At 32.2% G+C, this 24,957-nt stretch overlaps 1 protein-coding gene across 2 annotated transcripts in view; it reads right to left on the bottom strand.

Annotated features, from left to right (window-relative positions):
- Positions 1-24,957, bottom strand: part of LOC129805534 (uncharacterized) — a 332,356-nt gene that overhangs the window by 306,401 nt on the left and 998 nt on the right. The window lies entirely within an intron of this gene.

The raw sequence follows: 24,957 nt of genomic DNA on the forward strand, positions 1-24,957 counted from the left end.
TTTTCATTATGCTGATTCACTGAATTCTGCCTCTGTTTCAAACTGTTAACATCTGGGATAATAATAAATATAATATAATTCCATTGAAAGCTCATCGGATTGATTTTTGTGCCATTGACATATGCACAATAAGAGGCTCAATTTGAACTGAATTAGCCTATAAAATTTTCAGTTTACACGAAAAATACTTCGCGTAATGCTCGGCTTCATGATTTGGTCGCCATTACAATTAATTTCGTTTATTTTATTTACGAAAACAGATTTTTAGCCGTTCTATACATTATCTAAAAGCAATATAGAAATTGCAAGCTTTTGTAAAGCCTTTCTAATATGTCATTCTTTTTATTTTTTATTTAAGGGCTCACAAACTAACTAGTTAACACCGTTGGACCAATGATACACTTAAATTTCTGAAAAATAAATCAATAATAGATTTAATTTTGTTCATATCCGTTTGGAATTGAAGAGAAGCTATCCGAGCATAAAAGACCTTTCAAATAAGACTATTCTTGACACAATCGATAGAGAAATACGCTTTTAGTAGATGTTCCTAAATTTAACATTAGAAAACATTAGGAATAATTCAAGAGTATGGAGAAAATTTGTACCTAGGTAGTATTACAATAGCCTGGCCTGAAAGGAATTGAAAATGTAGAAATCAGAAATGGCTAAATTACTAATATGATAATCGTTTTGTAGGGGTCTCTTGAATATCCCAAGGTGTTACATCTAACAATTTGACCTCTAGCTCTATAAATCAAAAAGCCTACAAACGCACGTTGTCCGTCTTTCTCAAAACGCTTTTTTTTTCATTTTTGCATTTCCTTGTATAAATGAAATGTATAGCGGGAGGTGGGGCAATTTTGAGCTTTGCGGTTACATTGATAAACAATTTCTTACATATTCCTAAAGTAAACCGATCCTTGCAATTTTTTTAACTCCAGAATCGTTTTCTAGAGATTATTAATTTAAAGCCCACTTTCTTTTCAAAATATTCAAAATTATTATTTTAATTTCTTAAAACATTTCTATTCAACACGATCTTTCATAAAATGATAAAATTTTACGAACTTTTATATAAATTTTGTCTTTTGTAAAAATACTAAAGCTTATGATATTTTTCACTTCTGAAAAAGTAATTGGATTCTTATTTGATAATTCATGGAAAAGAAAACAACCACAAACAAATACAAAGGAAAATTTGAAATTTTTTAGGTTAAATTTTTAAATTATTGTTGTGTTCAAAGGTATATAGAATAATAATAATAATAATAATTATGCTGGCACAACATTCCATGAAGGAACAAGGCCTTCCCGCAAGGGGATTTTTCTAGACATTTATTATTATTATTTCTTGTACGGGATGAAGTTGTCAGTCCCATTCCCATGGAATCAAGTGCAGTGAAAGCTCACTGGATGCTATTCGAACTTCCTTAACGCCAGAAAAATTCCTGGTGACCTAAAGGGGATTCGAACCCGGGACACTTGCATCATAGAGCGAGTGCTCTACCACTTGACCCATTGAGTGCACTGGTATATAGAATAATAGCCGTAAAATTCTCTAAATAAGGTAAAGTGGTACAAGTTGGACAGTGGTACAAGTTGGACAATAGTACAATTTGGACAGGGCTTTTTGTCTTGATAAATTTGGTACTTCATTTTTATTTGTATATTTTTAAGGCTTTAGTTTTATAATTTGGTTCCTTGTGCTTAAAAACAAATTTTGTACTGTATTTGTCAAGAAAAAGGCCATGTCCAACTTGTGCCGGCGAATTGTCCAACAGTAATACTAATTCCAAATTATATCACTTTACCCTACCCAAAATTAAAACGATAGAACGTAATATCCTTCCACTGCGAAACAAATTTGAGCAAAGTGCGGTACCTTCGGACGACTCAAATTAGGAGCAAGCCAATTTTTTTTCTATTTTCTTAATGGATTTAATCCATGATTGTTTTCAAGAAATTTGAGACATTAGACTAGCCATTAAAATATAATATTATGGGTCAAATTCATTAAAAATATATTAAAAAAATGAGTTATTCGAAGCTTGAAGCTTGAGTCGTCCGAAGATAGCACGCTGTCTCCTACTACAACTATCATTTTCTTTATATAATTCTTTTATTTATTTATTTATTTTGATCTACTAAATCCTTTTTGCTTTTTGTATATCATTCGCTTTACAATGTATCTTCTTCTGCCGTTCTTTGATTTTTTTAAGTAACATCTGTGACATATATGGCTTTAAAATTATCATGAAAAATATCCCTTCAGACGCTTTAATCTTATGCATTAGAGCGGGAATCAACCTTAGAACTGTAACAGTCGAACCAGAGATCTCACCGCCCAAGCCAAATGCTCTTACTTTATTTGTTTTTTTTTTTTAAATTTGTTTTGTCCCACAATAAAAATCTGTTCCTATATATTGGTGGGTGAAAATTTCAAATGATTAAAACTCGGACAAAAGAGTCATATTTCTGTCTATTAAGCAATAAAAATATGAAATTTTGTACATTATGGTTATATTCCCATATAAGTATTCTGGATAATTTGAATTGTAGTGCATTTGATTACCTATGCTTTCCAATGTATTTTTTCTGATACGATGCTATTGGGAAATATTGCAATTGAATGGGTGAATGTGGTGAAATGTTTAAAGTTGAAAGAGATATTATGTATTAATTCTGCATGATTTTGTTCGTTGGAAACCCGTGTTAATAGCGAAAATGAACTTTGGCAAAGTTTTAATAAATAGACGTGTTGGAAAAGTTAAAGTTCCATCCGCCAGGAGAATGGGTTGGTACTTTATAAATTGTTTGGTAGAGAGACATCTTTCAAGATTTTATACACCGAAATAAGATGATTTATTTCAGCGACATTGCATCTTATATCTGAACAATGACACTCTCCGTAAAGCGTTACGTAAATTCCACTATTAGTGTTGTTTACTCTCTTGTTGGTGATACATCCCATTTTATGAGATTTTATGCATGGCAAAAGAAGACTTACAACAATAGATGGATGAATTTTATTTGGATTCTTTTGTTGAATTTTGCCGCGCTTTTATTTTAGCGCTTTTTCCATATTCTCCCCCTTTGGCACTCCCACCAACCTGCCCCATTCTTCCAAAGCTCCCCATTCCGCCACAGTTAAAAGCACAGAACCGCATTGTATGTATACGGTTGGTTTTTAATCAAAAGATAACAAAAGCACACACCATTTGGCCTGGGTTCTCCTCCAGACACGATCGACTCTCTCTCTCCTGGCACATTCGTGAGCCGTCTACATGTGAGCCCATGTGGACTGTTGTGCTGTATTAAATAGCCGGGGATTGATAATTAATTAAATTTAATAAATACGAAAAAGAAACTCTATTGTGGAGATATCACCGCGAGATACCTTCGACCGATGTGTGTTAAGCTTTTCTCAGGCACTCTCTTAAGGTGTCTACACATTGGAGCTGATTTCATCAAGAATTATTTCAAGAATTTTTTAAAGAAAAATTCATATTTTTGAAGGAATTTTTGAAGAAAAATGCCTCCACATTGGGTTTTTTATTTTCCATCAAAAATTTTTTTGACAGATTGCCATCATTTCCAAGTCTCTACCTCTTCTGACTGTTTTTCACGAAAATTTGTTGTTTCACTACTGGAAAAAGTGAGAAAAGCGTTTGGTGAAGTTCCTTGGGATAGTATTTAGTGAATTTGTGAAGAAAATCTTCTAAATATGCAAGGAAATAGTGTTTTTCTGGAGATGTCGTTCCTGCGGTGGAATCCAACCCAGCCTTTGAAGGAACATTTCCTGTGATTTTCCTCCAGAAATTGCCGGAAGTTAATCCATCTGTGTATTCTTGAGGTGTTCCACAGTACAGTGGCCTCGTACTCCATGGATTGCAAGATGGATGGAAAGGAGAAAATTTACGGGCACTTTGGAATCTCTGCCTTGGTTACCAATCAAAACAAGAGCTAACCAGAGCCACCGAGGAGATCTCAATGCAAACGAGAGCTGTCCGGAGCTACCAGAAGCCATCACTTGAACCCCCAGAAGAACATCAGAATGATCTTTTATATCATTCACTTTCTCAACCACTAGGAACTCTGTGGGATTGCTTCCTTTCGAGAACATCAGAACTGGATAGCCACATGCCTTCAATTCCTCATGTCAATGGAACATGGAACCCAGTAAATAAATCAGTAGTGGAATTATTTTGGAACATCCATGGAATTTTCACAGGAATATTCTTCTATTATATTAATTTAAAAAAAACTACATTTTTTACATAATAGAGATCCTTTATGTAATTTTTTTTTATTTATTAAGGGGTCCATCTGGAAGATGATTGCCCCGCCTTTATGTAATTTCTAATGATTATTTATTAAAAATTCCTACTTTTAATAACATAATGCAATGTAAAGGACTAGATTCAAAACTAGATTTTTTGGGAGTCCTAAAGTGTAATTTTTGGAAAATACTCTTAAGATCTCATAAAAAAATCCTCCTGATATTGATAAAATCCTTTCCACAAGCGTTAAAAACTTGAATGAAACTTTTTACTGATCAAAAAAGACAATAAATTTCAAAGGCTGTCTCTTATTTGAATTTTAATGCGAAATTAAAATTGAAATAAATTTTATTTAATTTTTGGGAAACTGCTCTTAACATACTAGATTTTTTTTAGTTCATTTATTTTAAACCGCTTGTATTATATTATAACATCTCCACATCAGATATATTCTCTACCACTAAAAATAAGCAAACCTAAATATTTAAAAATCTACGTAATCTTCTAAATAAAAAGTCCTTTACATTGCATTATGTTATTAAAAGTAGGAATTTTTAATAAATAATCATTAGAAATTACATAAAGGCGGGGCAATCATCTTCCAGATGGACCCCTTAATAAATAAAAAAAAATTACATAAAGGATCTCTATTATGTAAAAAATGTAGTTTTTTTTAAATTAATATAATAGAAGAATATTCCTGTGAAAATTCCATGGATGTTCCAAAATAATTCCACTACTGATTTATTTACTGGGTTCCATGTTCCATTGACATGAGGAATTGAAGGCATGTGGCTATCCAGTTCTGATGTTCTCGAAAGGAAGCAATCCCACAGAGTTCCTAGTGGTTGAGAAAGTGAATGATATAAAAGATCATTCTGATGTTCTTCTGGGGGTTCAAGTGATGGCTTCTGGTAGCTCCGGACAGCTCTCGTTTGCATTGAGATCTCCTCGGTGGCTCTGGTTAGCTCTTGTTTTGATTGGTAACCAAGGCAGAGATTCCAAAGTGCCCGTAAATTTTCTCCTTTCCATCCATCTTGCAATCCATGGAGTACGAGGCCACTGTACTGTGGAACACCTCAAGAATACACAGATGGATTAACTTCCGGCAATTTCTGGAGGAAAATCACAGGAAATGTTCCTTCAAAGGCTGGGTTGGATTCCACCAGGAACGACATCTCCAGAAAAACACTATTCCCTTGCATATTTAGAAGATTTTCTTCACAAATTCACTAAATACTATCCCAAGGAACTTCACCAAACGCTTTTCTCACTTTTTCCAGCAGAAAATAACAAATTTTCGTGAAAAACAATCTTGAATCGTGATGGTTTCCTTCAAGAATTCTGTCAAGAATGACTTTGATGAATTTTATTCCAATGTGTAGCCGATAATTTCTTTCAAAAATTCTTGATGGAAATTTCCTTCAATTGGATATGATTTTTGAAGAAATTTGTCTACACATTAGACAAATTTTCTTCAAGAATCCATCTTTTTGTCAAAAATTCTCACCAATGTGTAGGCAATTTTCTTGAAGAACACTTCTTGAAGCTCATTTTTGATAGAAATTTCTTATAATGTGTAGACACCTTTAGCGAAAAGGTTGAAATCGAGACAATATGCATTAGTTCCCATGTCAATTGACACCTTGCAGTGAAAGAGCCAGCCCTCCGGCTTTGGTAAGTGCAAAAGAAGATTGCGGCAACGGCTAGTAATCTAATTAGAATTTTGCTCCAAGTGTATTTGAGTTTGTATATTCCAATACAAAGAAGGGGCGGTGAACTAATGAATTTTGCCCCCTTTACCTTACACAAAGCATTATGGAATATTTATAAGCTTGTTGCTCTTTGACAGGTTACATGGTTAAAATGTGGTCTCAGGGTTAATTATTAAGATTTTTCAATAACCATGCCTATTACCATCAAATTCTGGAAAATAGAGCTATTACACTGAAATATTTAAAATTAATAAAAAATACCTCGGGGCTATATTCAAAATTTAGTACACAAATACACCCTGTGACAACGAAGCAAAATAAAATCAATAAAATCAACTCTATTATATAATAATACCATTACTTTCAAAATATTTTTATTTAAATTCACGAACCATAATTGCATTTTGAGCACATAAATGTACTAAACCTTATAATATGCAAAATATTTACAATACATCGTATTCATAATTGTGAAGAAATATAGAGACAAATTAAGAGAAAAAAAATATTAAAATATATGAACTTAAAAAACGTGATGATACTGTGATAAAAATTTTAGAACGATTGTATACTGACAAAATCTTAACATAATTTTTAATTTTAGTCGCCAAGTAGAAAAAACACAAACGTAACACATAAGTTTGCACAGCTGGAATTTCTTTATAATTTTTTTAGTTCAGAAATAAGAAAAGCCGAGAATTTAATATGTAGATGTAAAGACATAACTTTCCTTTGTATTTAATAAATGGATCAATGGGAAAATTACCTAAAGTTACTTAGAAAAAAATGAGAAGAATTTAAAAAAATTAGTACAGATGTACTAATAAAAATTGCGCCACAATTTCTCTTCAAATCTATGAAAAAAGAGAAATGCAAGCAAATCCAGACCAATTATAATACAACTGACCTATTCTTTTGATAATAAAAGACATTAAAAAAAGTAAATGAGTTGAAAAATTAGTACATTAGATTAACCTAAACCAAATAGTGACTTTTTTCTTTTGTACATATAAGATAATAAAAATCCGTCAAAGGAAATCAATATCAGTTTACAACAGAATTATTACTTTGAGTTAATAAAAATTCCTATAACTGGTGACAACAAAATAAAGAATTTAGTACTTGAATGAGCTCAAGTGAAAGACAGTAATTTATTTCGTGATGAAATATTGAAAACTATTGCTACATTGTTCTTTCTTTGAGTTCTAGCAATAACACTAATGATAATAAAGTACTAAGGTAAGGATACAATATTTTTTTAGATAACGTAGAAACGTGGTAGTGGTATAGATTATTTAGCACATATATATGCTAAATATTACAGAAAATTTTATGTCTTCAATTAAATAAGCAAAATAAATAGTTGAGAATGTTTCTTATCCATTCTTAACAATTCAAAATTTGAAAAGAACCATTAATATTGTACTAAATCTCAACAGAGGAGTGTTCTAAAAAATATTGTAAGATAAATTTTCGTGGTTAATATCGATAAAAGAACAACACTAAAAGTCGTTGATCAAAGACCGGCTTCAGACTGGATATTTAGTCCAGTACCCGAAGGTCTCAAAAATATAAATAAAAAGCAATTTTATTAATTTTTCAAAATCTAATGGATCTATTGCCCTTAATATTTAATCCCAATCAACAATTCCCTAAAAAATCATGCCTATAAGGAATTAGAGGAGTTAAACCAGATGGTTAAGCCTTAAGTCTGAAGCCCGTATAACGCCCATTACATAGAGTTTTATGAAGCTCTTTAAGTGATTAATATGGAATGCATTTTCGAATAGTTTAATAAGTAACTTAGTTAAAAAGTTTATTAAGTTTAATAACAAAAATAATAAGTTGTAAAATTATGACAATAAATCATACTGAAGTAAAAGTATATAAATGGTCGACGCCATATTATGTAATAAACATTTAAAAATAAAATTCAATATAAGAGAGCTCTAATATTATAGCTTTCCAATTAAAACTAGTGTAGCATCTAATGTAATTTATAAAAACTTCCAACAAAGTACTTAAGAACTTTTGCATCTCCTTTTTCATCATCCATACTTTTAATATCAACAGCAAATTTATTTTCTAAATTTCATAAATCAATTTGATCTGCGTGTATTTGCACCCTCGTTTGAGCCTTAGTGACTCAGTAGAATTTTCTGCTGAGTGATGCAAATGATTTTCTTATACGCCCCCTGTAAATTGAATTTCCACGAATAGGGTATAGTAATTTGGTGAAAATTGAATTTACGAATTATCGATTGAACTTTAGGAAAATTATTGAGCAACCCCGACAGCCCAGTGACTATAGAAATTGTGGCTAGTTAGTCCATAAGAAGTGAATTTGTACGGAATTCTGTAGTACATATTTCTCTGTTTGAACAACATGGGCTGAATTCCACACTAAAATCCGATAATTATCCAATGTGAATTATTGATTTGAATGTGGAACACCAAGGAGAAATGGTTTACGTTTAGTTTACCAAGTGAATTGAAAATGTAGAAAGATTGTGTGGGGTCGTTAGTATTGAAAAAAAAAACTAGTGAACATGAATGTATTGTTGGACGAAATTGCTATTCGCATTGTAAGTTGTCACCAATTGCTTTATGTAAATAAGTATCACTTTGGCCAATTCGCGAATTTAGCCATAATGCTAAATATTGCAAGCGTGGGAGATAGTATCGCGCTCAAGGAAAGCTTTAGAGGTAAGCATAGTGAAGAAAAAAAAGTGGCGACGAAAGATCTGATAAGTTTATGAGAAAAACACAGTGCAGTTGGCAGTTTAAGTAGGAGAAAAGACTTGAAGGAACTTCCACCTAAAGATTTTTACCTGTGGAATGTCTAAATAGTATATGCATACAATAAGAGGGACGTAGCCTTTTCTTCCCTCCCGAATCACCGACTGTTACCTCCTCCACTCCTCAGGTCGTATGGAGAATTATTGCCAAAGGAAAAACTCCATGGGGGAGGGTTACATTAAGTATATTGTCGCTTGTACAGATGCACGATTTCAGTGTTGTTCTTTTCCCCGTATCTCGACAATTCTGCGTGATGCTATTTTCAGATAAATAGAATTATTATAACAGACGATGGCATAAAATCCACAAGCTCAGAGGGAGAGGTTGGGGACTTTACCCACAGCCAGACAGAACAATACACACATGAAATGAGTATTTCCTGAGCTATAGAATAATAGTAATCATCATTACTATTCGGTTTTATATCATAAACTCATTGAGCAGACCTTGTTAGTTTCAGTAGCACTCTTTCCCTAATGTCTAGCCTTTTGTCTTTAATCGTTTATATCGAAGTTATTTTCTAGATTTTTGCAGATAAAAATCCGGATAACAATCCCATGAAAGTAAATTGGAAGTTATAGCCCTACAGGGATAATCACCACCCGGAACCTTTCTGTTTTTGGACCAATTGAAGCAAATATTATTATACAAAGTACAAATCACTCAACACAAATATCACACTTACATCATATCAATAGAAGCTTAATTTAGATAATCAGGACAAAGTACTAATTTGTACAGTGTTTAAATATTAAGTTATATGTCAGAAGAAGCACAATACAATTTTATGCGTTGACAAAGCCGTAACTTCCAATACATGGAGTTTTTGGAAGTTACGACAATTTGTCAAAATGATTAATATCAATTTGAAATATTCTAAGTGAAAATAACCACCTTTATTTGACTAAATTAGCCAATTTAACTATTATCCCTATCCCTAGAAGCTTTTATTTAATAAGTTTTCTTGAATAAATGTTGTGAGTCGAGTCGCTTGTATTGTTTTGAATTGATGACAAAAAGACAGAGAATAGGGGAGACAGGGGTAGAATTAGCCAGCAAATGAAGCTTTTTTTTCGCGCATGATTTGTGAAAAAATGATAAAGTTTGTCTAATGTTTTTATGTTTCATAAGTAGCATTAAGATATTGGCTGTATAAAACCGTATAGTTCAGAGCTCTCAAATCCTTGGCTTTTTCTAGAGAGGATAATGAAAAAAGTATGACACATTGGCTACACCTGCCCCGGCCTGGGTAGATTTAGCCACTTTCGGGGTGCTATTTGCCACCAGTTTTCCAGACGAAATTTTAAAACTGGAAATACCAAGTGTTATTTCACTTGATCCACTGAAGCCCACTGATACTAAATATGTAACTTAAACCTCATGAAAAAGACTTTAGCCGACTTTTTTATGGCATTTTTGTAATTGCGGCAAAATTGATGAAAATATCCTGAAAAAATCTATTTCACAAATTTTTCATCCGAATGGCAATATTGTTTGGAATATCAATAGTACTCTTTCATCTAACAATTATCCATGTATTAGTGAAAAATCATTGATAGTTTTATCCGGCCACGGAAGAGTGGCTACAACTGCCCCGAGGGCTGTTTTAGTGTTTTTCATCTTATATAAAAAATTGGATAATTATTATCCAAGTGAAAAATATTTTTTAATTAGGTTTATGAAACCAGAAACGAGGTAAAACTATGAAATCTTGACTACAAACTCAGAAAACCAAATGCTGGTCCAAAAACTGAAACATCAAAACTGCAGTTTTATACCCATTTTATAAAAATGCTTCTAAATTGTAGGATAACAGGATCAGACTTATAAATATTTCTGGGAATATGGGGATGTGTTCCTACTTTCATTAAAAAAAATACTTTTCTCAAGGTACATTTTAAGGGAACCGAGAAAAATCCACTGTCTACTTCTGCCCCTGGCTAATTGTACTCCGGTCTCCCCTACATGCATTTTTTACTGCATATTTTTAAATACTCAATACACAAGAAAAACTTAAAGAACTCAGTTAGTTTGAATTTATTTATTTTTTCTAAACCCTGGGCAAGTGACTCTTAAAAATAATTTCAGCTCTGTGAAACTGCCCCACTATCACCTATTATTTGTTTTTCTTTTGTTTTTTTTTTACTATTATCCACAACTAACCTATACCTATATTACAAAATGGTTGCATAAAAACCACGCAAATTCAATTTTTAACTGGCCAAATTTAGTTTTTTTTATTACGCATGGGTGCCTATAGGCTTCAATGGAATCGTTCGTTCATTCACTCATCCGTTCTTGTATTATTTTCGTATTCGAAGAATTAACCAGTACATGGACTGCCCAGAGACTTTCTATAAAAGAGGACGCTTCTTCCGTGCTTCCTTTCCTAAGTTTCATGGTGGTACTTTTAAAGACCGTAAAGCGGTTTTCAGACTAGAGCTTTAACCTAATTCCCAAAGTTTTTGAATTTCTATACAACAATCGGGTCCTCGTCTCGTCAAATTCCCGAAAGTCAAAATCTCGAAAACCAAAATCCCGAACGGCAAAATCTCGAAAGCCAAAATCCCGAATTAGTCAGAATTCCGAATTTTTAAAAGTATCATAGTTACTCCCACGATTGCACCTGCGCTTGCTGGAGGCAAAGGGAAATTTTCTGTGTCTTGGGAAATTACACTACACATATCCTCCATATAATTTCATCCCTTGCAGGATTTCAACATTCGAAATTTTGGCTTTCGGGATTTTGGATGCCTCCGCAACAAACAATTCTTGTACTGATTTCTCAAAATCTAAGTAATGAAAGAACCCTACGTCTGAAGACCGTATAAGACTCTTTTCGGAGTAATAAAATTTTTGACAAGGTTTCAGATTTATTTTATCATCTTTTTAGTAATTACGAAAAGAGATCCACCGATATTATTTTAAGATAGGTATCAATTTTCAAAAACCAAGTTTTCTCTCGTGGTTATTAACTTAAATTCAATATCCATAAAGCATCTATAAAAAAAACTACAGATATAAAATTTAGAATTATATCTGACGAAATATTATAAATATAATTATGAAATATGTTGCTATTTTTTAGCAATTGTTGAATATATTTTAAGTGATGATATGGACAATCTTTATTATTGCTACATAATAATACTCTCAAAGCTCTTTTGTGAACTTCCTTAAATTCCATAAATAGAGCTTTTAAACAAATTGTTTAAATTTTTGTTTAAATGGGTTTCGTTTGAAAGATGTCAATAAGTTTGTTATTACATAAAATTAATGTATTCTTGAAGCAATTGAGAACTGTATCTCCGTGTTTTATTTCATTCCAAATCTCATTAAGTCGGTCTGATCTTTTAGCGAGAAAAGAATGCGTCTCCTTCGGCGTGTCAAGATATGTCAGTTCTGAAATTAGCCGTCCTTCATTCACTATCAACTTTGTGTTCTCACATCCGATTGCAATTAGCCGAATGAAAGAGCATGAAATTTGCCATTTTTTGCCCCGAATGTCGGTTTATTTTTATGAGTGCAAACGATGGGGAAATTCTTGCATAAATCTTCGGGTTTGTGCTATTTTTTCAGCATTCACATTAATTCTTATCTCCACGAAACCATAAAGATATTCCTATATATACAACACTTTAGACGAAAAAGATATGTAGAACCGGGGGAGACAGAAAATAAACTATTTATTTAGGAATTGTGGAATATTTCATATACAATCTCAGTTTAATGGTATAATGGTTGGAAAAAAAGAAGTATTTTCTTGAGCTCTTAAAGCACTGTCGTATTTGCCATAATAAATTTCCATAGATTGTGTTATGTATAGAGCATAACTTTGTTTTTCTTCTCGCAAATACGATATTAAATTAAAATTCAAGGTAGGTTAAGTATTTTCTGTGTTTGACTTTGATTCATATCATCCATCGACATTTTAATGGGCTTTTCGCTTCTAGAATTAAAATTTCACACAATTAAAAGTCATTTATTCTGCCATTAGGTAGCACATTTTGATATGAAAATGAAATACGTCTACTTTCATGACCACTTTCCGAAAATTGCGCTTATGAATAATCAAAATTCCCAGTCCTTCTTTACATTCCTAATTTATTCTTCCTCGTCCGTCGTAATATTTACTCACCGGCACCCTCGCACAAATGTTATATATTGTAGAATTTTTTGGGTGGATAGAATTGATATGCATATGAGGATAAAATCAAAGACTGTGTTTCACTGGACAAACAACGTAAGGGGAAGTTATGTGTAAATAGCAAATGGAAAACGATAAGAGGCTCAATTTAATGAAAGTATCAGCTGTTGTTGGCATACAAACGCATAAACTTATCAATAAGCACACAAAACCAAAATACAACTTTATCTCACCAGACCAAAATATAATCCAATAATCCAAACTTTTCTATGACTATATACACATAGACTAAACTTTCACAAAAGGATCTCTGTCCGGTGTAAGTTTCAGTTGTGATAGGAGAGGAGTCACGTGGCAGAGACACGAGCTCGTAATTAGGACTTCTGGGGAAGAATGTTTGCAAATACTCTGTACATGAGATTGATTTTCCGGAGTACATAGACACAAGAATGCTCCATTTTAGTGCACTCTATCAAATTACATCAGAATGCTACTGAAGGGTTGGACTCAATTATGTAATAATTTGGTAAGAATGATGTGTTTTAATTTGATGTAGTGCTAATGTAAATACTATCTTTTAAATACAATCTTGATAATCATATTATGTTTACGATTTTAATATTTTTTTATTTATTATTTACTTGTTTATTTATTTATTTCTTACTTTTCACGTCCATTTACTTAATATCTTACTTTAAACTTACTAGGAAACTATAAGTTCAGTTTTAGAACAATTTTGTTATTTGATACGTTTTTTGCATTTATCAAAGCCGAGTGTTCACAGCCGATGTTTCTTCTAGGAAAAGATACTCAAAGATAGATTTCGAAAGCCAAAGGATAGACGTTTTTACTCGATGTTTAATTCGCGTGCTAGTTGAAGCTGTTCGAATTTCAAAGTGTCTCGAGTATCTTAGTCTTCATTGTATTAGGGAAAATCAAGGCATTAAGGCTCAAAATGAATTATTTCATATTATGTTTGTAAACCTTGTACGAATTTTTAATATGGGAATTTCAAATTCTGCTTAAATAAAGCTATCTTAATTTATAGATGCGAAACTTTTGAAGAATCAAATTCCCATTTAGGAGCCATCGAACATCGAATAATAAAGCTAAATGCCAATAATATCCTTGTCCACAAAAATAAAAAAAACTCATGAGAAACTCTGTAGGGAAAAGTGGGGCACGTTTGAAAGTGGAGCACCTTTGAAATTGGGATTTTTCTCCTATATTTAAGTGGAACTGAACTATATCAAAATGTAATTTAGCTTCTCAATCTGTTTGTGAAGCTAAATTATGTCACGATAGGCCTCAATTATATTTAAAAATAGGTGAAAATCCCAATTTCAAAGGTACCCCACTTTCAAAAGTGCCCCACTACCCCCTATACTTTTTCGGATTAACTGTTCTCATCGCAAGAAATTCCAAAAAAATGTCCTTCCAACTACTCTTATTAATCATAATTCTTCTGAAGAGATCTCGTGATGTAATTTGGTAAGGGCGTCAGCTCTTGCTCGGGGAGAACCCTGGCTGGCTTCTTGTGCTTATGAAATCAATATCCGATAATAAAGACTTACAGACTACTGTACTAGACGTACAGAAAAGGATCTTCGTTACATGAAATAAAATGTATTGAGATAAAATACACGCTTGTAAACCAATAATAAAAGTACAAATTTACCCTATAATACCCAGAACACAAAAAATAAATATTTTTAGTTTTTACAATATATAATAGTAATAATTTTTAATTATTTATCGTCTTTTGATTTTATTCTGTAGCAAAAAATTGTCTACTAATAAAAAGTATTGAATGTTATCCTTGACGATACAGACGATACATATTAATGCATATTAATGTTTTGAATAATTTGAATAATTCTTTATGTCCAGTGTAAAGTTAATAAAGCATGTATTGACCCTATTGACCCTTTGTTGAACCGTCACCCTAAAATAAAACTTTTTTTTGAAAATTATTCATTTCAATTTTCTAATTATTTTTTGGAAAATGTCTGGAATTATGATACTATTCCAATGAAAAATGAATATGGTAAAGTGATATAATTTGGAATTAGTGTTACAAGTTGGACAATTCGCCGGTACAAGTTGGACATGGCTTTTTCTTGATAAATACAGTACAAAATTTGTTTTTAAGCACAAGGAACCAAATTATAAAACTAAAGCATTAAAAATAAACATATAAAAATGAAGTACTAAATTTATCAAGACAAAAAGCCCTGTCCAAATTGTACCATTGTCCAACTTGTACCACTGTCCAACTTGTACCACTTTACCCTATGTGTTTTAATACTTTACTGTTCTCAAGTTCTTTTACATTATCGACTTTTCTTTATATTGGTTCCTGTTACGACTGTTTGGTGGTTCTGGAACATAGCGAGAACTGGGGAAAAACAGTCTAGACGGGGAGCTAACAGAAAAAGAGCCGATAATTCAAAAAACCTTGCGAGCAGAAGCGTAAAAAACACAAAGAGCAAATCTTTCTCTTGAACATTTTTTTGCATACAGTTTTAAAGTGCTTCTGCGGAGATCTCAGTGGAGCAATAGGCAAGACCGTTGGCTCTTGGGCGAATCGATCCTTGGCTTGACTCACAGGTGTTGTAAGTTCGGGTCCCGACGGGTGCAAAGATCTGAATGTCTGATTTAGGCAATTTTTACGTAATATTCACCGCGTTCGTTCAACAATTCCAGGAGCAAGGAAAAAGCATCCACACCACGGGAAGCCGCTTTTGGACGGTCTACAATGGACTTCGCAAATTCTTCCAATACGAGAATTGACATTGTAAAACTGATTAATTTGTAATACAATGTCTCTATACGATTAATAAGTGCTTCTGCATTATCGACTTTTCTTTATATTGGTTTCAATCTCCACTGTTTTCCTCAGTCCTTGTCATGCTCCAGAACCAAACAGTTGTGACAAGAACCAAAAGAAAGAGAAGTAGATATTAGATAATGCAGAAGAACTTGAGAACAGTAAGGTGCACAAGAAAATGTTTAGAGGAAATATTTTTCCTTTTCATTTTTCATTGGAATAACACCATAACTAATAGAAAACATTTTGCAAAGATAATTTGTTAAAACGACGGATAATCTTCAAAACATCGTTTTATTTTTAGTGCAACGATACAACCTTCATGATCGATATATACACTTCACTTAGCATAGCTATAAATATTTAGAGCAAATTTTTAGAGATAGCAATCTGAAGTCTTTGTGGGACCCTTCCATAAGTCGTTTTTTGCAATCTTAATATGACAAATTATATTAAATCTTAACGTATAACTATTTCCAACATTTTAATACCCAGTAGTCAGGATATACGCAAATTCTTCTGAAGTTAAAAGAAGTTAAAAATTGGTTGTTTAATCAGTTAAAACTATTGAACCTAGGAAACAATACTATTTTAATAATTTTTTCCCATTTCGAAAAAGTTGCATATTTTACTATCCTTTTAATCTTTAAATTTGCATTTTTTTTTATTTTTTGCTTTTTTTCAATAAAAAAGGTTTATATCTGTTTGAATTAATTGAAAAACTGTGCAATAGGATGCAACAATTCAGCTTGCTGAAGGCAAGAGATTTTTTCTGATAAATTTTTAATAAATCAACATATTCCAATCTTTCAACATCATTAATTTATTATATGTATTTCATAGATGATTTTGTATAAAAAAAAACTTTTTATCTCGACATATATCTTTTTTGCTAAGCGGTGCATTGGCCCTTGTGTAACTTTCTCCATAAAATAATTCAACATAAAGTGCTAAAATGACACAAAATTTCCATTCCTATTATATCTAATCATTTTAATTTGAGAGACAACACCCCAAAAGGCAGACACACAAAGCAAATTAACAATGATGAAGCAACGGAAAATGCATTTTTCTCTATAGTATACATCGTAAAAAAAACTTGTATGTTATTTACTCAACATTTGTATGAAGTTTTCATAAACACTTTGCAATTAGCACGGCAATTTTGATTATTTACTGTAAAATGAAGAAAAGAATGAGTAAATTTTAGTGTGTAAGTTTTTTTTTTATTTCATCTTCTTCGTTAAAATACTAAAAAGATTATTGTTGGAGGAAGGTGAGCGGAAAATGTGCGGAGAAGATGTGAAAGACACCCAACACCATCTTTAATAATGCTAATAGTAATAACATACATTTAGTAATGAGTGTTGCCCATGATTCGCAGCGATTAACTGTGACAATAATATCATTTTAATTGGTGTTTAGCTATGCAAACAATAAAACACGGGATTTAATGATCAAGTCAGTGGACACGACAATTTTTGCCCATATTGTTTTTTTTTTTTTTGGTCAGGGCAGAACCCAAAGAAGTTTATGTGTACTAAGAAAATACTCCTCGTATTCCACCGGTCGAGCAACATTATACCGATTATTATTCTTATTATTTTCCCCATTAACTACACTATCATTTTCGTGTGGTCGCCCTTTATAATTCTATCTCTGGAAAATAATATTTCGTTTTTTCATCTCTACCTCTTCGTCCTGGGTTAAATTACCCAAGGTTTGATGAACACACCTGGAAATATACCTTGACTTTTCTACCCGAAAATTCTATGCTGGAAAATATGTCCAAGAATAACACAAACACTGAGATGAAAGTAATTTTGTTATTTCAAACCACACAAACAGAGATTCCTATTTGTGCACATAAAATGGGACCCACAGAAAAGAAAATCATCCTGGGTTGAATTTTCCCTTCATCTCGCCATCCCTAAATGCTATATGGGGAAACCGCCAAAAACCTCAAGCATATTTTTGGAGCAAAAATTTTCGTGCAACGAGATTGAAATACCGAGCTGCTTGTGCTAACAAAACAAAGAAACTTTGCACACACAACTTTCTGCATTAATGTATCCCTGAGCCAGAAAGCATTTGAATTTAATTAAAAAAAAAAACGAACAAAAGACACCAAAAACTCCTGATGACAGAAATATTCCATGCTAAAGACCAAAATTTCACCCCAAAAACCGTTAACAGGATGACGAGAACGACGAGAACACTTCTTGAAGACATTCTGCCCAAGACATTAAGCATCCACATTCCACATGCCTAAATTGCTGCAGGAAATTGAGGCTCAAATTGGTGATGGCCAAGAGAAAACATCAATATTTTTTACAACAAAAAAAAACATTCCCCAAACAGCACTTTTTCTTTTCCTAATCAAAGTGAGAAGACTTTGTGCTGAGACATATAGAATCCTATCGAACGTTTCAATCATATTTTTGCTTCAAAGGCACAAAATGTGAGCCTAGTTTTTTCCTTTGCTCCGAACTCTCCAAATGCGGGTAAATTCCAAACATAGAACACCAAAATAGATTTTGGACCATAGAAGTGAAAGACATCTTCAGTGATACTTATGCCGGCTGAAAATTTAGCACATTGCTTCACAAAAAAAGCACCATTGCGCAAGAGATGGAAAAAAAATCCTCCTCAAGAGGTTCTCTGGAAGAAACTGACTTTCTCAAATTCCCAAATGAACGCTTAAATTCATCTCTGAACTGGAATTCCGAGAGGAATACAAATTTACCAATTTTGCGCGTTATTGCTAAACAAAAAGGAAAATAATATTTGAGGGGGAAAAGTAATAAAAAGTTAGTGAAAGAAACCAAGATTCACTTCATTGTTCGACAAGCCTTCAAGTTTTGTGGGATAAAGATGTTCAACACTAAGCTGAAGAATCAACAGATTTTAGGTTAAGAAGTTCTGAATTTCTGAGAAAGTGATACACTGAGAGAAATTATTGTTTCGCATTGCAAGTTAAATATTGAAAGATAACTCTATGCATATTATGTACCCATTAGGGAATTCTGCTTTGAATTTGAAATATTTATAAAGCATTTCGTATTGTGCAATGTTAATGAGTATTGGGATTTGAAGTTTACCGATTCGCAATCAATTGAAGAAGGTTTTTAAGTAATTTTAAAATTGTCCTTAACAATATTAAGGCAACACAATTAAATTTTGAGCGAATATTATAAGTTTATACCGTTTTTGGATATATTCGAATTTCCAAAACCTTTCATATAATTTAGTACTTGCCAAAATCGGTTCATAAATACATTTTCTAGGCTTATTTTAAGCCCTAATCTTGAAAATTCGTATTACATGATTCAAAATTGTTTCCGTATTACAGAAAATAAAAACGTTGATTCCTTACACAAAATGGTTTCAACAGATTTTAAAGAAACTAAAAGTTGATTTAATTTCACAAAACTTTTTTTCAGAGTATTGTAATCTTCGGATTTTTTCTAAAACCTGCAATAGGTGTTACAGAATTTGTTTGAACATCACCATCATCATTATCATTTTCAATTTCAACCATTTATCCCTATTAAGGTCGCGGTCCCATGACATTCAGTTTAGCAGTCGACAAGAGTGGGCTGCTAAACTGGATGTCATGGGCCCGCGACCCCAATAGGGATAAGCGGTTGAAAATGATGATGATGATGGTGATGTTCAAAACATTTTCTGTAAAACCGATTGGAGATGTTACACAGAAAAAAATTATTTTGTAAAAATGTTCGTAAATGTTTGTGAATTCTATGGGAGAGTTACGAAATGCTCGTAAATCGTATAACCCACAAACAAGTTTGTAAAAGTTTGTACATTTTCACAAACACTGTTCGTAACATGATCATTTGACGAGCATTTTTTGTACTTTTACAAACATTTGTTCGTAAATGTTCGTAAACACAGAAAAAACATTCGTAAAATGTTGTCATTTGTTCGTAAATTTTTGTTTATCTGACGAACATTTTACGAACATTTACGAACAAATGACAATGTTTTACGAACATTTTTTGTGTGTTTACGAACACTTACGAACACATGTTTGTAAAAGTACAAAAAATGCTCGTCAAGTGATCATGTTACGAACAATATATGTGAAAAAAGTACAAATTTTTACGAACTTGTTTGTGGGTTATACTATTCACGAGCATTTCGTAACTCCCCCATAGGAATTCACAAACATTTACGAACATTTTTGCAAAATATTTTCTTCTTAGAGAAAATCCGAAGATTGAAATATATTTCAAGTGAGAGAATCACACCTGGCTATCAGAATGCAGCGAAAAATGGGTTTCCAGGTGTCACAAAAACATCTTTGTAAAAAAAATGCACAAAAGTGATGTTAAGATACCTCCTACATATCGTCGGTTCCGAAGGAGACTATTGTAAGTCCAAAATGTAAACTTTACAGGAAAGAGGTTTAAAGTTTGACAGCTAAAATTTATTTTCATTAATTTCACTGAAATTAGTATACTTTCAGCTTTTGAAACTATTTTATCATACTTACGTATTGAATATCTTCTAGTTAACACTACTTTTAAATTAATTATAGCAAAATTGTGGGCAAAAAACTCAATGGGCACTCTGATTTTAAGTTTATTTCTTGTAACTTTTGCAGGAATATCTTAACATAAAATTATTTATTATTATTATTATTATTTATTTATTGCACTTGAGCTATTATCCATGAAAATTGTTTTGCTTGATTACAAAAACACTTAAAGCGTGAGTAAGTTGTGTTTTAAAGCGTCCACCGCCGTCTTAGCGTTGATACCCAACCTCCAGAGCAAAACAGTGGAAAAACTCCATCGTAGGTTGTATATACCAAACATCCATAGGATGCGTATGGATCCATATGATCCATACGCATCCGATTATGTGAGATGGAATTATAAACCTATTAAGTACAAAATTTTTTTGACATAATGGTATAATTAATTTAACTTGTGTCTCATGCAATAAAAATCTTAAATCATGGACATTATTTTTCGTACAAAGCTGCACGATCTCTCCCCATTTTATATTTTTTCATTAATGGGCGTTTTTCATGAAATTGACGATAGGACCTATGAAATTTATTTTCATTTCCATTTTTTGGGATTTTATGATAGGTTTCTTTATCTCATTAAGTTCTTAAATTTGTTTACATAAATGTAATTTCCTAAAACCACTACAATACTTTATCAGAAATTTGTTACGAATCCTTCCATGCAGTACAGTGTCAAGTACATATTTTTTTTGTAAGAAAATAAGACTAATATCTCTGAGTTTTATTAAATCCCCAAAAATTGTGAAGTTTAAAATAATCCTTGAGTAAAGCTGACTAACTAGTACCTTCCTGAAACAAACATTATACCTGACTCTCAGAAACATCTTCCAAAAATCTAAAGTGGTATCAATACTCGTATATAACAAGCATTACGTCCTCTCAATAGATTTCACTTCTACAGGGAAGAACTTTTAGACGACGACGGTCGCCTTATCAGACAGGAAAATTGTATAAGGACACCCTTCCGGAATATTTATAAGCCACTCGATTTTCTTTGCTTCTCTATTGGCCCTTCGAGATATAATGTACATATTTATTACACTAAAGTTAAGGTTTTTTTCTCATCTCTGCCTTTAATTTTTTTTTACATTTTTTTTTAAGACATCAAATATAAACTAGGTAATTTAGTTCAAATCTTAATCCACATCAACTACATATCCTTGGGCATTAATATAACCCCTTGAAAACCACTTTATGCCAAACATTGTTTTTTATCTCAGTGTATGATTTTTTTGGCACAAAACTTACTAAAATCTTTCTGAAGAAGGCCTAAAATGCGGGAATGGGAGTGGCTTTTTAACAATTACTTGGCCATTGTTAAGAGTTTGAAGTTTATCAATTTTAAAACGAAGTCTTTGGCAATAGGGAGAGCATCTGTCCATGGAATTGGTTGGGTCAATTGTATCCACAATTACGAGATATTTTGCACAGATTTTCATCCCTTAGTTTGAAACATTTAGATTGTCTCATTTCCGCACAATTTACATCTTGGAAGTGATAAATATACAACAGAATATCCGTGTCGATTAAAAAGATGCCTTATTCAGACAATTGATTCTACTAATAGTGAATTTGTCTGGGGTATATTGTCTCTGGAAAGTAATTAAAGGGATTTTCTCAGGCTTTCTGGATACTTAAATCGTGAAAAGTGTATAACTTTTTTTTATAGAGAAATAGATTCCTATCCTTCTGCAAAAGCGTGAATTCTTTCACATGTAAAAGAACTGGGCAAGAGAGCATTACCTGGGGAATTCATGCTGATAGATGTTTGGCGGAGGGCAGAGAAACACCAAAAACCCGATACACATCTCCCAAGAAAATATTCCTAATACAGAAATCGTGATTCTTACTCAATGTATATGAGTTGGGCTAATAAAACGTACAACAGATTGTTTCTTTTAATATTTTCATTTATTTCGCTTCAAGGATACTTTTCTCATCTTCACTGAACCTGACCAACGCGGTCTTGATCTACTTGGCACTTGATCGGGAAACGTGAGAAGATGCTCTCTCTTCCATTCTAATAACATCAGTAATTGAACTTTCATGAAATAGAGTGAAAAAGAGCCGCATGACCACTATCTTAGTTATCACATTCAGCTGGGTGGATCGGCATCAACATAGTCATTCTAATTGGTATGACCAAATGAGTGTCTTAAGGTATAGACTTGGCTCCAGGTAAGGCATATCAAAGATGCGGCCCCGCGACTCCCTTTTGTGCGGCCTACACTCACTTGATCAGAATATTAAAAATCACAGATTCAATCAATACGATATTGAATGATTTGGTAGATAAGAAATCGAAATATTGAATAAGAATAGTTGGGTTTTCACATTACAAACCATATTCTTTTCTGGTTTATCTGGTATAGTATTAGTATAGGAAATAATTTTCCAGATAAAGAAATACTTCGGTCACGATAAAATACCGTGGATTAACCCTTAAAAGACGATTAGGATACCGGTGTCTCATAAAGAACATGATTTTTTCTGAATATCTAAAGTTACTTTTTCCTGAAATTAATTTATAAACACAAAGTATAAGGTTGAACGAATGTTTAATATTGGTAAATCTCCAGCTATTTCCTAAATAATAAATATTGAAGCTCGCAAGTGAGGAATCTTCAAGTTATCGTATTGAAGAATGAACCCGAATTGAAGAATCCGATTTTATTTATTTTTTCAAGGATAGGCGTTAGCCATTTCACTGATTTTGTTCATTGATTTCATTTTTATTATTGATTTTCAATTAGTGAAAAGCGTCTCGTTGTTAAATGATTAAAAGAAAATACAAAAAAGTATAATACGCTACCATAAGAAGCATTTACTAAAAATTTCAATCTGCGCAAGCATACCAATCTCTTTATTTGACATTTCCAACTGCATCAAGTTTAAATTCTTCCTATCTAATCTATCTAATTATAAATCCTTGAAAATTCATTTCCGATTTAACTAAAAGCTTCGTACTTGGTACTGATCGTGCCCAGTACATTTCATTTCAAGTATCTTTCATACAGGACAGATTACTTTCTCTAACCGCAGGTCATTCCCAGGAATTTTGTTCTTACAAAATTTCGTTGTTGAAGGTTTCGTTCCTGGAAAATTCTTATGTGAAATATTTACAACAATCAAATAGATATTTGATCTATAAAAAATTTACATATTGATAATTTCGTATTTGTTCATGGAAATTTTATACCTTCATTGCTGAAAGTTCATTCTTAGAAAATTCGTATTTGAAATATTTTCTCTCAGATATTTAATCTCTAAAATTGCAGTTCCAGATATTTCAAACTTAGAAATATCTTGTTCCCATAACATTTTATTATTTAAGTTTCAGACTCGGAAATTTCTTCTGATACATTCTAAAGTTTGCACGTATGCTTCAGGTTTGAAAATTTTTCAAAAAATATGTTTACAAAAGCGAATTACCGAATGGTTTATTTTCCACGAACTTTACAAATCTTCAAAAATATTGTTCTATCTATCTTCCACGTTCATATCTACAATTTTCAAACTTGCAATTGTGAGTTATAGCCCCATAATTTAAATCTCAACTAATACTGGAAAAATTGTGAAAAAGTAAATGAAAACTGTTAAATTCTTTACTTGAAGTGGTTTTATGAAGATAAATAGAACACTAAATCTGGAAGATAAGCAATTTTTTATAAATAAATTTATCTATGTTTATATTCTTGTTCTGCAATGCATAATAAACAAAGAAACGATTTATTTAGCTTTGTTAGTCGAAATGCACTACAATCCCACGATGTTTTATTAGACTGAAAGAATCAGGTTGACTCCACTGATACTTTAATCCTTCTAAAATTGTTATACTCACGCCGGTTGCAAATTTACGATACTCAGCTTCTGAGATTTTAAATAACTTAAGACTTAAAACAATGAAAAACGGATTTTGAAACAATTCAATCTCAATCTTCGGTGCAAATAGCTTCATTGAGACCATTTACACTGAATTCGGACAATTACAACCAAATTTGGCCAATTACAAGTGATTCTAGAACAATTCAATCTCATTCCAGAGTGGTGAGGCGGTGTACATAGCCTCAGTGTTTAAAATTAAATTCTTACTTTATAATTAAATTTGAAAAATTATTTTAAAATGAGTTTTTAGAAGTGTGCCAAACACATTGTTTTCCATATAGGGGAAAGTACTCTCCCTTCGAACGTTCATACCTTCGAATATTGTAAATTTTCTTTAAGTTTTCCTAAGATATTTAAACATTTCTATTAAATATTAGCTAGCTTATTATCAATTATTGATAATTATGTGACGATTATAAGGAAATCTCTTAGTTAGAAAAAGTAAAAGAAATTCATATTATTCAAAGGCGTGAACGGTCGAAGGGAGAGTACTTTCCCCTATTATGGTCCCAACGGCTCCATTGAAATTTTGCATTTAAGATCTCGACCCATAAGGCAATCCTATACTGATTTATATGATTTTCTTATGCAACAAAGAACAAACCGAAAAGAGTTGAATAGGGGGTATTTTTATGATATTTTGCAGCTTTGGCACTTGACACTTTGAATGAGTACCAAGGACTGTGAAGCATAAGACAACTTAATATAAATATTATCATTGTGCCCTTTTTCACAATTGC

Source organism: Phlebotomus papatasi, chromosome 3 (assembly GCF_024763615.1).
Source record: "Phlebotomus papatasi isolate M1 chromosome 3, Ppap_2.1, whole genome shotgun sequence".
Taxonomy (NCBI): Eukaryota; Metazoa; Arthropoda; class Insecta; order Diptera; family Psychodidae; genus Phlebotomus; species Phlebotomus papatasi.